Here is a 13,684-nt window from a genome sequence, read left to right as displayed (position 1 = left end):
GTGGGGAAGGCATTCCGGAGGGCAGGTGCAGGAGGCGGAGGGCAGGTGCAGGAGGTGGAGGGCAGGTGCGGGAGGCAGAGGGCAGGTGCGGGAGGCGGAGGGCAGGTGCAGGAGGCGGAGGGCAGGTGCGGGAGGCGGAGGGCAGGTGCGGGAGGCGGAGGGCAGGTGCGGGAGGCGGAGGGCAGGTGCGGGAGGCGGAGGGCAGGTGCGGGAGGCGGAGGGCAGGTGCGGGAGGCGGACGGCAGGTGCGGGAGAGAGACCCCACCATGAAGAGCAGCAGGCCCAGAGCTGAGAGGCTGGTCTCCCGATGCCTCCCTGCCTCCCCTCCAGGAGGGACGGTGTGTGGATGCGGGGGAAGAGGCCTGGGGCGGCTCTGGGAAGCCGTTTTCCCACCAGAGCCAGGCTCTCCGCCTGTGGGAAGTCTGTCCTGGGAACGCCCTGGTGCGCGCTGAGCGGAGCCCGCACCGGGAGGCTGGTGTTGGCCCCGAGGGGACCAAGCCCTTGGTGGCCTTAGGGAGCGTGCCCCGCACTGAGGGCATTAGGTGCAGTGCAGTGCATGAGCCTGTCAAAAGTCACCGAGCCCGGCTCTTACACACACACACACACACACACACACACACCCCGACGACGAGGAAGGTAAGAAGTTACACAGGGGGCGGGGCGGGGAAGGCTAACTGGAGCCTTCAGAGGCACACAGGATGTGTGTTTACGAGCAGGGAGAGCTTTGCAAACAGCAGATGCACGATCAGACCCAGGAGACTCAGGCAGATGACTGTCATCTCCAAATGTCAAACGAGGAACATTCAGGATCACGAGAGGAAAACTACTCGGCCAGCAGAGCCCCCGGAGGCGAGAGTCCTGCGGGTTCGGCTGCCTGTCCTGCCAGGGGGCAGGGCACCATGTTATGTTAGCACCACTCCCCTCCAACCGAGGCCCCTCCGCTCCCCTCCTCCCACCCTGGCTGAAGTCTGGGCAGCATCACAGCCATTTCCTATGGAAGCTAACGGTAACAACGTCCTCTCTTACGTTGGAAAAGCTACATAACTGGGTTTCTCTTCTCCGTCGAATTAGTCATTCTTAAACTTCGTTGCTCAAAATATTTCCGTCTCCATCGGGGTTCTCTGCTTTGGGAGAATTGCTGATAATTAAGAATGGAATCTTCTCTGTTAGGAAGGAAGGACGACCTATTCACACAAATGGTCTCCAGTTAGGAAGGTGACTGGTGGGAAAAGTATTCACTCAAGAGTTTTGGCTGTAAAAAATAAAGACGTGAGGGCGCCTGGGCCGCGACATCGGCCACCCCGTGGATCACCAAGGTTGACCCGGCCGATCTGGCTGCGGAGGCAGGCGTCCCTTTCCTCCCTCACCATTCCACGTGCGTCCCTCCTGAAGCTGCACATGAAGAGTCCAAGGCACATGAGTGGCTGTGCCCCCTGTGGGGACCTCCAGACGAGCTCTAAGGTCTATTTGCAGGAGCACGTGGGGCAGTGCAGTTCCAAGACTCGAAACACGCCCGAACAACATGCTGCTGGCCGTCTGCCTTTCTTAAAGAAAATGTAAAACATTTTTTAATGTTTGTTTATTTTTGAGAGAGAGAGAGAGCATGAACGGAGGAAGGGCAGAGAGAGAGAGAGGGAGACACAGAATCTGAAGCAGGTGCCAGGCTCTGAGCTAATAGCACAGAGTCCGATGCGGGAATGGAATTCACGAGCCGTGAGATCATGACCTGAGCCAAAGTCGGACGCTCAACCGACTGAGCCACCCAGGCGCCCCCAAAACATTTTTAATTTAAAATTTGAAAATAGGGGCACCTGGGTGGCTCAGTCGGTTGAGCATCCAGCTTTGGCTCAGGTCATGATCTCACAGTTTGTGGGTTTGAGCCCCATGTCAGGCTCTGTGCTGACAGCTCAGAGCCTGGAGCCGGCTTTGGATTCTGTGTCTCTGCCCCTCCCCTGCTCGTGCTCTGTCTTTCTCCCTTTCTCTCTCTCTCTCTCTCTCAAAAATAAATAAACATTAAAAAAATTTTCTTCAATTTTTGAAAATAAAGCAACCAGGGAAAAGCATCTGGGTGTAGGTGTGTGTGCCCCTGCACACAAGTATTCGGGAAACAGGAAATGGAAGATTCAGAGGTGAATCTATCAGCAGTCAGGCCAAGGTTTTAACACGTGTAATTCCGTACAGGGTGTGAAGAATGTGAACACGAAACACAGCTTTAAACTTGGACTGACCTCGTGGCGTTTGACAGAAATCAGTTTAAGGAGTTTGGGTGATAAACCCGCACAGGCAGTCGGCACCAAACGTAGCTGGGCTGAACTTCTCTAATTAAAGTTAAACATTTGGATTTGTTGTGTAAGTACAGCATTTTATCCCTTTCGTTCTTTGTGAAGACGGTGAACCAGAAGAATAACCAAAAAGGAGTATTCCTAGGATCGCACCTTCCACAAATCCGAAAATCTTATGCTCTAACCAGAAACCAAGATTTCCTGAGTAGGGGAAACAAAATACAGGTTCATGACACCAAATAACCGGTTGGAAGGGACGTCTACCCTGTTTCCGTGTTTCGGGACCGTCTCCCCTCCTCGGTGCTGCCACCCTCTCCCACGTTCAAGAGGAATGAAAACCCTGAGTTCAGTGGCCCCAAACGTTGACACCGAGACGCGAGGGGAAACTGGGACCAAACCTCGGATTCTCGGCTGCTTGAAGCCGTCGTCTTCTGGCCTCAGGTCCCGTGCTTCCAGACGGTGGCCTCCCTGCCTCTGTGTCCGGGGGTTTTCTGGGCACGTCTGCAGATCCCAGATGTTCTCCACACCAGGCAGCGAGGCGGAGCGGGGCCCCCCGTGCGTGGCGGGCAGCCTCCCGAGGGCCCGGTGCCCCGGACCCTGTCAGCACCTCCTGCCCAGGGCAGAGCCCGCCCCACGGCCCTCGCTCCGGAGTCACGGGACGGCACCCTCACCGGTGTCACACGAGGGCCGTTGGAAGTGTTGAGTTCCTCCAGAGGTCAGCACCCGTCCCCTTGTGGGGGACGACAGCCTCTCGGAAGCTCTCACAGGGCCTCAGAGGCCGAGGAAACAGACGTGAAGCCAACACAGGACGGGGCTCGCGGTGGTGGCCCAGCCTGCCGCGGCAAAGCCACCAGACCCCGGCTCCTCGGAGCTCTCTCCTCTGGCCTCGCCCGGCGAGGTCGCCATTCAGAGCAGCTTCAGAGGGAATAATTGGGCCCCAGGACGAAGTGCAGAGGCAGCTGCGTGGGTGACCGCTCCTGCCCCCGCCCCCCGGGCCCTGCCCTTTGGCTTAATTAGACGACGCTGCAGAAAAGAAGGAGTGAATACCTTTTGTGTCCCCGGCCGGCTCCTTGCAGCCCCTGGAATATCCCCTGTGCTTTTCTGTCTCTGGACCTTTGTGCAGACCGCCCCCCCTCACGCTGAAAGCCCTCCCACTCGGCTTTATCCTTCCAGATCATTCCCATCTGTCAGCCTGCTCAGACCCCACACCCTCACCGAGCCTTCCCGCCCGGCCCAGGATGGCCTGTGTGCTTTCAATGCCGAGACCCTTTCATCGGACCCTTTCTTTCACCCTGACGTGGCGCCGGGTGTGCGGCTATCCGTCGTCACTGGTCCGCACATCTGGAGTTCCCTCCCCACCGGTGCGGGCGGTTCCTTCCGGGTCGGGTCCTCCCGAGAATGTGGGGAGCACCGGGGTCTCCTGGATTGCCAGATCCGTGTCGTGAACGCACCTCACCTTGCAGGGGGGTGTTTGGTGCTCCGTAAGAGCCAGCCGACACAGGGCCCCGGCGTGGGAGCAGCCGGCTGGGGGGAAGCATGTGGACTGCGCCCCAGACCATTGCCGGTGACGGCGGCATCCAGAATAGAGCCCCCACGGGGAGCACCCAGGACGGAGCCACGCGGGGAGGGCGATGAACCAGTGACGAGAATTCATCACCTTGGGAGCGAGAAGAAAGTTAGGAAAGTGCCAGGAGTTTCTTGTGGGAGACGGCCGCTCACCCCTTAGGCCACGTGGGCCCAGGCCACTCCGAAGAGGCCTGGGGTTTAGTTTTTGACGGACTTGGAGAATTCAGATGGTCTGCATTTGAATTTTTTTTTTTAACGTTTATTTATTTTTGAGACAGAGGGAGACAAAGCATGAGCAGGGGAGGGTCAGAGAGAGGGAGACACGGAATCCGAAACAGGCTCCAGGCTCCGAACTGTCAGCACAGAGCCCGACGCGGGGCTCGAACTCACAAACTTCGAGATCATGACTTGAGCCGAAGTCGGACGCTTAACCGACTGAGCCACCCAGGCGCCCCTAGATCGTCTGCATTTGAAGCGTGTGTTCAGGGCGCTGGAGATTGGCTCTGCGCACGGAGGTCGGGCGGAACCTGTGAGCTCCGGAGCCATCGCTGGCCTCGCGGGAACCCGTGAAACTTAGTGGCGGGAGGGTCACGGGCTCCAGGGGCCCAACAAGTTTGGGGCTCGTGTCTGCCCTTTGATCTGCCATGCAGATGCGGCCTGGCGGGCTGTTCCGGGCTGCGGTGGCGGCCAGTTGTGTGGGAACCGCACGTCAGACAGGCCGTCTCCCACGTCCCGGGTTCCAGCCCCCGGCCACGGCGCGAACCGTGGTTAACTGGGCTGTACAGGGACGTTTATTGAAATGATGTGTTTCCTTCCTCTGTTTTTATCTTCGTGGCTCTTCCCTGACTTCAGTCTGATGTTTGTCAAGAGCCGAGCGAGGGGAGAGAGTGCCTTGGAGGGGCAGCCCCTGAGAAGGGGGGTGCGGCCTGCTTGGATCTGGGCGCATCACGTACGTCTGGACGAAGTTGAGCGTGTGGGGCCGCACCTGTCTGCATGCCACCTGAGGCTTCTGAGACCGGAGGAGTCCCCCAACTGGATGAGGCTCTTGGGCTCTCTCCGGGGCCTTCCAAGGGCCAGCACACAGCCTCCCCCTTCCCGCAGCAGCACCCAGTTCCGGCTCCTGGGCGGCCCAGGGCAGCGGACACCGACGGGGCGCCCCAGTGGGCGAGCGTTTGCTGCGGCCTCCCCGCCTATGCTCGACACCCAGGGGGAGAGCAGCACGGGGCACCGCTGCTCAGAGCCCACATGTGGGGTGTGCCGTGCGCCTCGAGGAGCATGGGAGGGGTTATCGCCGCCGCCGCTCTGGGGCTGGGGGCGGACGGCCGAGGGAAGCGGCCGTTTTCCTTCCTGCATCAGACTCCTGCAAGACCCTTCTGGATTCAGAAGCGTGTCGAAGCGTATTTTCGCTCCTGTGAGTTAAAATGTGTCTGTATCTTTAAGTTTTATTTCGAGAAAACATCTTGCAAAATGGGGCAAAATCACTCAGTTTTCCTCGGTAAACGCTGCATACCAGGGAGCTGTTTGGGTTAGGTTACGACTGTTGTGGAAAATGGCACCGAAAGTAACACAGCTGCACGTCCAGCCAGAGGGCCGTGGTCTGCAGCCCACGTGGTTATTCGGGCGAAGGCGGTGGGGGTGGGGGACGGGGTCCCAGATGCCCGGTCAGAGGTCAGGGTGAGCGTCAGCGGTGGGGGTTGGGGCACGGGGTCCCAGATGCCCGGTCAGAGGTCAGGATGAGCGTCAGGGTGGGGGTTGGGGGACGGGGTCCCCGATCTCCAGTTAGAGGTCGGGGTCAGTGATGCCCTGCAGAAGCCCTGGAGCCCGACCTAGGGTCTGCCCTGGAGAAACGTCCCTCCCGTGGGGTGTGACGGGCTGTGTGCGTGATGCCCCCCCCCCGGGTCGAAATCCCCGAGCAGCCCACCGGAGGGGGCAGGGCCGTGCCCCAAGACAAGCCACGTGTCACACGCCAGGTAACGTGGACTGGGCTGGGGACCGGGCACTCCATCCAGGGAACCGGTGTGGCTCTGGCCGAGACGAGGGACAGGGCCACGGGGTATGTGCCTTGGCTCTGACTCCGCGGAGGGGGGGCGGGGAGGGGGGTTCCGGTTCTCACCCAGAGACGGCCGTGGCCCTCGGTCCCCCCGCAGCTGCAAGGGGGCTCAGGGGGCCCCGGGATGTCGGGGGGAGCACGGTGCCCGTGTCTCTCTCCCCGCAGTGCTAATCAGATACGCCATTTATGGCGAGAACATTTATGTAAAACAGCTCTCACAAACCAGGTCCGGAGTTGCCGTGTCAGCGGGCGGCCTGGCTGGCCCAGAATGTAGGCCTAGGCAGCTCCTCCTAGGTCACATCCGGCCTTATGATGAAACAGCAGCCCATGACGGAGGTGATTCCACGAGACGTGGTCTTGCTTTACGTGTTTTTCCTTAGTGACGCATTACAGCCGCGTTGACAACCTGGGATGTTGCCTCCCATGCTCTTCCCCACTCGTACTTTCTAAACGTTTCACTTAGCTTCGTCGTATCGAGTGGAGAATTGGACGTATTTTAAAACACACCTTATCCTGGCTTTTCTCGTTGCAAAAGTCATACGTGCTTCATTTGGAGGAGAAAAAGAGCAAAATGAAAAACGAAACAAAAACCTCCCGTTCTCCCCCCGGCAGGCGGGGGGCCTGTCTCCGTGCGTCCTGCCCTCCCGGGTTCTCCCTGGCTTTGCTTCCAGATCGGAGGGTCTGCGATAAAGACCTCCCTGTCCCTCGGGCTCTGCAGCCTTCCAGTGAAACTGGCCGCTCGCAGCCGCCCCGTCCCCCGCCCCCCCGCCGCCGCCGTCCCCGCGAGGCCGCCTTGGGGGTGCTTTGTGCGCCTTGTTTTTGCTGTTTGTCGGGTCTGCGGTGCCCTCCGAGCTGGAGATCGGGTGCCTCCCCAGAGAGGCCGGTCCCTTTTCAGCGTGCTCTCTCAGTGTTTTATCCAGGCCGGGGTAATTGGCCTCTCTCCCTCCGCGGCCCACCCTAATGAACGCCCCTCCTTCCCGGCGGCTTTGTGCGCCCCTCCTCGGTTCTGCCCTGTTACCACAAATTACGCTCTCCAAATACCCCTAAGACTCCAGCCGTCCTCTGTGTACACACTCAGGCTTTGTTCCCATTGTTCCTTGAAAGGTACAAAGAGGTTTTTCTTAAGCCTTTGTCGTCTTGGTCTTTCTTTCGGCGGAATTTGGGAATGACAGGTCCTTTCTCTCGGAGTGATTCCCACTCTGCAATTTTCCCCCATCAGATGAAGATTTGAGAAGTGAGACATTTGCATTATTATGTGTATGGATGGATTTCTGCCCCCAGAATCCTATTCAACTTATCTTGCAAATTGCGTTACAAAGACGTATAAAATAGTTTGAGGCTCTACAGAGGTAGCCCAGGGCCTCAGCTGCAAGGGCAGCGGCACGCAGGCCGCTTCCAGGAGGTGATGGCCGCGGGGTCAGCCCGCGCCGTGTAGGCCTGTTCCTCAGCCCGCACCCTGCACCCCAGGGACTCCTCAGCCGGCACCCTGCACCCCAAGGATCCACGCTGACACGTAGAGCTCTCTGGGCTTGAGCAAACCCCATGCTGACTCTGCTCGAGGGGTCCAGGGGTGGCGGGACCACCCCACGACACTGTGTCTGTGGGCTCAGGACACGCTGGGGACAGCCCCACGCCACAGACGCCGAGGTTTTGAATCTGAAGAGTTTGTGAGCACGGGGGTGCGGGCACTCGTGTTCTGCCTTTCCTGACAAACCAGGAACCTTTCGGATATTTTAAACAGTGTGGCACAGGCTTCTCGTGTTGACTCTGGGATCGAGCGCTTAAATTCAGGGGACTGAGACACTCTTCTTTTTTAGGAGTCGCGTTACTCTGGTTGCTCCGGCAAAGGTGCCCCTTGCCAAAGACCGTGGTCGGTCGTCACACTGGGTTCCACGTGGCCCGTGGTGCCGTGGTCCAGCCGGGGCGGCGTTGGGGCCTGACCTGGTGTCCTGACCTCCTCTGCTCCCACGAGAAGGGGCCTCTGCGGGGAGCCGTGTGGCCCCGCGTCCGGTCCGTGCCAGTGCCTCGTCCGCGTGCTCCCTCTGTCAGCCCTGCCAGCTCTGTGCTGCCCTGTCGTCACCCCAGATTCAGGCTGCAGTGATCCGGGCCCGTGGACCTTGCCGTCGGCCCCCGGTTGCGACCGCACACTGGGGTTCGCTCGCCCCGGGCCTGTGTTCTCCAGCGCCGATGGGTTTGTCTTTCTGCCGTGGGACTTCCCCTGCGACACTAGTGGTCTAGGATACGTGCTTCCCAAGGGCAGAGGCTCACTGACCATCTACAGTGACCGCTGTGGAGATCACCTGCGAAGCCGTGTCTGTCGTCTTCTTGCTACCGTGTGCCTCCTTCCCCTCAGGAAGGTGAACTGGTTTACCTCTGTTTTCCCTGAGAACCTTCCGCACACCTAGGTTCGGAGGGCAGACCGCTAAGAAGGTACAGGGCAGATATGCCGACTGAGTAGATCTCTCCGGAAGGACCCCTCTCCAGAGGTGGATGTCCTGAAAATGAGGAACATCGCGGTCCCGAATGAGTGACTTCCCCCTTTGCTCCCTGGAAGACCAGTCTTTAACTCACGCTGGCATTGGCGTTTTCTTGTCTGCTAAAAAGTAGGCATCGGATGAGAAAAGAAAACAGACTTGGTGAAGCTCCCGGGGGTGATCCGTGGACCTTCAGGGAGCTGTCTGGGTCGAGAGGGTGCACACCACGCGTGCAGAGGACTCAGCACTGGGCAGGCCCGGGTCTCGGGCACACGGCGCTGGGCGGCGTGAGCGGGCCGAGGACGGCCGAGTAAGGAGCCGTCTGGAGGGAGTCACGTGATGACCTGCTGGGTGGCCCCACGTGTGGGTCTGTGACCAAGAGATTCATTTGATTAGACCTGCCCTTCTTTTTCCTTCATAATTCACTGCCTCTTGGCCGCCGAATCACATGAACTCCTCCAGGAAGACTGTAATTGTCTTATAAACTCACGGTGGTCGAGATGAACACCCAGGATCATGTTCATTAAAGTGGCAGTTTAAAACCCGAAGTGGAGTTGGTCTGGATCTTAAACATCGTGAGGGTTTTACTTTCTGACGAAGGGTCTGGAAGGTGAGGCACAACCTTTTCCAGCGAAGACACGTTTGGGAGAAATACCTCCTGTGCTCAGGGCAGGGCCGTGCTGGGCGCAGGAATGCCCGGGTCCCCGAGTGGGTGCCGCGTTCCGGAGGGCGAAGGTATCGTGACATCGCGGAGTTTGCGCTGTCGCCAACGTCGTCCACGAGCCTGCGTCTGCGCCCACTTCCCTTTTGTGGCATCCGCAGCCTGACCCGGGGAACTTGCCAGGTCGTAAATGAGAGAAATCAGAGCCACATCGGGCCGGGCCCCCGGCTGCTTCCGGAACGTGCCTGCAGCCTGCCCTGGGCGTCGTTGGCACCCTGCGCGCGGACAGTGCCCCCCACAGACAGCCCCAGGCCTGTATTTTACCCTCAGCAGAACGGTACTCACGGAGTGTTCCTGTGACTGGTGTTTGTCTGAGTGTCTGTTCGTCCTACGCGGGCCCCACGTGAGTCTGAGAGTAAACGGAGGCCGCTAACAGCCGGGAAGTGCTGTGGTCTGACCCGGCTCCGTGTGGCGGAAACTAGTGCGGTAAACCTCACAGTACATTTTAAATGAAGGCTTGTGCCCCCGCCCCACCCCCCGTGCCCACGGCTGGACCGCTGCCGAAGGGGTCGGGGGCTCACGCCTCCACGGGCCTCCGTGTCACCCGGATCACCCTTTTTGGTGTAGATGAGACTTTCAGATGAACAGCGTCACCCAGAGGCCAGTCTGGGGAGGGCGTGGGGGCCAGACGGCTGTGCTGAGAGCTTGCTGTCTGCACCGCGTGGGCTCCTGGGCCTGGCCCCGGCCACATCACGTGAGTCAGGTCACAGTCCGCATCTTGTCTCTTAAAGAGAAGCTCAATTGTCCTTAGGAAATTTTGCTTTTAAAGTAACAGTAAGGAGGGGCTCCTGGGTGACTTAGTCAGTTGAGCGTCCGACTCGATCTCGGCTCAGGTCACGATCTCCCGGTTCGTGGGATCGAGCCCCGCATCAGGCTCCGTGCTGACAGCGCAGAGCCTGCTTGGGATTCTCGCTCTCCCTCTCTCTCTGCCTCTCCTCCACCCTTTCTCTCTCTCTCTCTCTCTCTCTCTCTCAAAAATAAAGCTTGAAAAAATAAAAATATTATAAAATAAGGTAAGAGTAGAGTCTGGTCGGAATACAGCATTTCTATTATTCATTTTCAAGCCATAATCAACCTACAGCACTACTTAGAAGGGCACACGGTGAGTCCCCCAGAGAGTTCTCCCGTGGGCAGAGAAGCCTCCCTGGGGGCGTCCGGAGCTTCCTGGGGCCGCGTGGAGCTGACCTGGCAGCAGGGGGAGAGGGGGACACGGTTTGCACCTGTGGGGGCTCACAGTCGGGGTTCCGGAACAGCCTGGCCTGTGTCCCCTCCTGGTGGGCGTGTGCATCCGACCCAACGGTTCAAACAGACGGGCACCGCGGGGGGCGCCAGAGGCTGGGGCTCGCCCCTCGCAGTCCACGGACCACGTGCGGCTCGCTGTCCCGGGGCCCTCGCCGGGTGTGTGCCCACCCTCTGTTACCGTGACGCACACGCGGCAGCCCCGTGACGGGGGGGGGGGGGAGGGGGCCAGCATGTGGTGCTTTCCCGGGTCTCACGGTGGGAAGATGCGGCGGGAGAAGGTTCGCGGTTTGCCAAGGTCACAGGAGTGGCACAGGGAGCGTCGACCCCTGGCGGCTGCTTCCTTCCCAGGGCAGAGCTCGGACCCCAGCCCGGCAGAAGCCACCACGCAAACCCCGGGGATGCATCTGGAACAGCCGGCCCCTGGGTGGGTCCCGTGAGAACCTCAGTCACGACGCCCGCGTCTCAGCAACGATGGGCTTGCGGGGCGGTGTGACGAGAGGTAAAGGTGGCCGCACGTGAATGGTGGCTTCCCTCGGGGCCTCGGCCTCTGACTGGCGTTTCTGCCCGCACAGACCGCCCAGCCTTGCATCGCTTGCTTCCGAGGCAGAACGCCGGTGGCGGCAGGCACGTCGAAGGTTCGAGACGCGCGTACCTGCAGAACGCCGCTGGCGAGCTTCGGGCCGGGGCCATCTTTCCGAGTTTTCCCCTCTGTCCTGCCGGGAGCTCTGTCCGCTTGGAAGCATTAGCCCCTCTGGGCCTGCGCTTTCCCTCACAAGGCCCGGCGAAAGGTGCCCTCAGATCGGGAGCATCTCACCAGGGAGGCCCCTGCCCGGCAGCTCCCGTTCCCCAAAACACCCAACGGCTCTGGGCCGGACCATGGGCACGGGGAGGTCAGGGCCCGGCTGGTCGTCCTCAACGGTCATTCCCGGCATCTAGGAACGGTACGTGTGGACCGCCAGATGCTGAATAAATACTAATAGCTAATAATGTGCCAGGCCGTGCCGAAGGCTGGTGCTGAGCATGAGACCTTGTTGAGTCCCCACAAGAACCATGAGGTTGGTTTCACAGGTGACGAAACTGGGACACGGGGAAGCTAGGCGGTTTGCCTGAGGTCGCACAGCCAGTGAGCGCTGAGGCGAGGACGGGAAGCAGGCATTGTCGCTCAGGTGCTGTGAACAGGGGAGCGATTTCTTGGAGCCCGAGGGGAAGAATCACAGGTCAACACACGTTACAGCCCGGGTCTCCATTCCTCTGGAGAAGCCGTTTCCTGGGCCCTGGATTCCAGGTGGAATCCCTCCCGAGACAGCACCGAACACCCGGCTGTTTGCGTCCCAAGGGCGAACTCTCCTGGTGTCTGTCCCACCCTGGCTGGGGGTGCAAGGGGAGCACAGCTGCCTGCGGCCGCCCGTCCTCCCAGGTCAGGGTCAGACGGGCCCCCACGGCCACCTGTCAGCCCGTCAGGGTCAGACGGGCCCCCACGGAGTGGAGGCCTCAAGGCCCTCGGGTGTGCGGTGGCTTCAAACCCAAGAACCCACTTCTGACGTGACCCTCCCCTCCCCTCCTCACCTCTCCCCTCCCCTCCCCTCCCCTCCCACCAGAGGCGCGTGGTCTTAGCGGCTGGCTCTGTTCATCATACAGAAACTGGACAGCGGTCAGTTCAAAATCAAAGTCCCATCTGAGCAGGTGGCCTGTGTCTTTACCTGTATCTACAGAATGTGATGGGAGCAGCCTGGGCCCCTGGCACTCCCCCGCCAACCCGGCAGTGGGCCCCCCAGGTGGTGCCCCCCCCCAGGTCCAGCCAGAGCCGCTCCCTCGCTCTTGGGGTGACCACTGTCCAACCAAGGTGCCCGGAGGGCAGATGTGCACTGCCCTGGGACGCAGGCTGGGACCACCTCTTCTTGGAGCCTTCCCTCTGCCTGTGAGAATTGCGTTGTTTTCAAGAAAGACCTACAAGGAGCGCCAGCACTGAGTAGCGCTGCAGCGAGCTGGGCCCAGGTCGCAGCCCCCAGCGGCCCCCCGGAGCCTCCAGCCAGCCGCTGAGTCGCCTGCCAAGAGAGGAGGTCTCACCGGCGATCTGCTGCCTCTTCCGGCTCCAAAATTCTGTGGTTTCTTTAGAAATATCTTTCGACTCGCTGGGCCCTTGGGACTGTTCGTTTGTGTGGCACTGACATCTGCGTCACCTGCTGAGGAATGACCAAAGACTTTCTCCGGCGGCCGCCGCACGGGCCTCTCACGGTAACCAGATGAGTACTTCCGTTTTTAAAGTGGAAACACTCGAGCCGGAGACCTTGTGTGATGTGCCCGTCCACCCGTGATTGCGCGGTCTCCCTCGAGCAGAGAGAGAGAGTGGTCGTCCCCGATCCCCGCACAGTCCTGGGGGGTCACCTAGCTGCTGTGACGTTTGTTTCTTAGTGACCAAATCGCAGCCATCGCGAACCTTCCTCCCCAGAGGCGCTCCTTCCTGGAGGAATGTTTGGCGCTCTCCTGGCCTACGGTGGCGTGGCCTTGAGGTTCGGTGGGACGTACTGCTTATTCTGGCAGGTGAACTTCATCCACGGGAAAGAAGGGGTTACTGACACCATCTACCTTATTAAAATAACCCGTTGTGTCTGGGGCTTGTTTGTTTGTTTTCAAGATTGTGAGAAAATCTGGCTGGGTTTTTAAACAGACTCATTGTGTAAAAACCATGTGTGGGCAGACGCAGGGGACGCACAGTGGCTCCCCTGCCATCCTTCTGCCGTCCTCACGGTGGCCTCGTGCCTGACGTTACCCCCGCTCCTCGGGACCCCCACAGCCCTGCTCCCCGAGACCCACGACCCTGGCGGGCAGAGGGCTCGTGCGGTGTGGCCCTTGGGGCTCCCCTCAGCGCACCTGTCCCAGCGGTGCGGCCATCCAGCTCCGGGCCCGTGTGCCGTGCCTCCCCCGGGGAGCTGCGCCCAGAGAGGTCTCTTCTCTACGGTGGCGGCGGCCTTCTGAAGCTCTCTAACACTGAGGAAGATGGCAGCCACGTGGAAGGTTCAGGAAAACGTGTGAGCGTTCTGTGGGCATCGGCCACTGCCCTGGTGCGTGGGGCTGGTAGGGACGGCTGGGCGCCAGCACCGGGAAGGGGGGCGCACGCGGGAGCCCTGCAGCTCCCCGGCGTCTTGTCCCGTGAATGCGTGTTTAATTCCCCTCTTGGGCTCAGATTCCCTTACAGTCTTTCTCTCGATATCATTTTATTTTGATGGCTCAAGCGACAGTGATATTTTCAGGGAGCAAAGGGTGGAATTCGTGAGATCATGACGCCAGAGCCCTTGCACGGTTATTTTGCTAGCGAGAAGTGGGGGGCGTCCCGGCCGACTGTCCGATG

The 13,684-nt window shown here is 60.1% G+C and overlaps 1 protein-coding gene across 10 annotated transcripts in view; it reads left to right on the top strand.

Annotated features, from left to right (window-relative positions):
* The window catches only part of PTPRN2 (protein tyrosine phosphatase receptor type N2), an 811,978-nt gene that overhangs the window by 716,067 nt on the left and 82,227 nt on the right, over positions 1-13,684 (top strand). The window lies entirely within an intron of this gene.

Source organism: Panthera leo, chromosome A2 (genome assembly GCF_018350215.1).
Source record: "Panthera leo isolate Ple1 chromosome A2, P.leo_Ple1_pat1.1, whole genome shotgun sequence".
Lineage (NCBI taxonomy): Eukaryota > Metazoa > Chordata > Mammalia > Carnivora > Felidae > Panthera > Panthera leo.
Note: the sequence above shows the minus strand (reverse complement) of the source record. Positions and strands in the feature narration are given on the sequence as shown.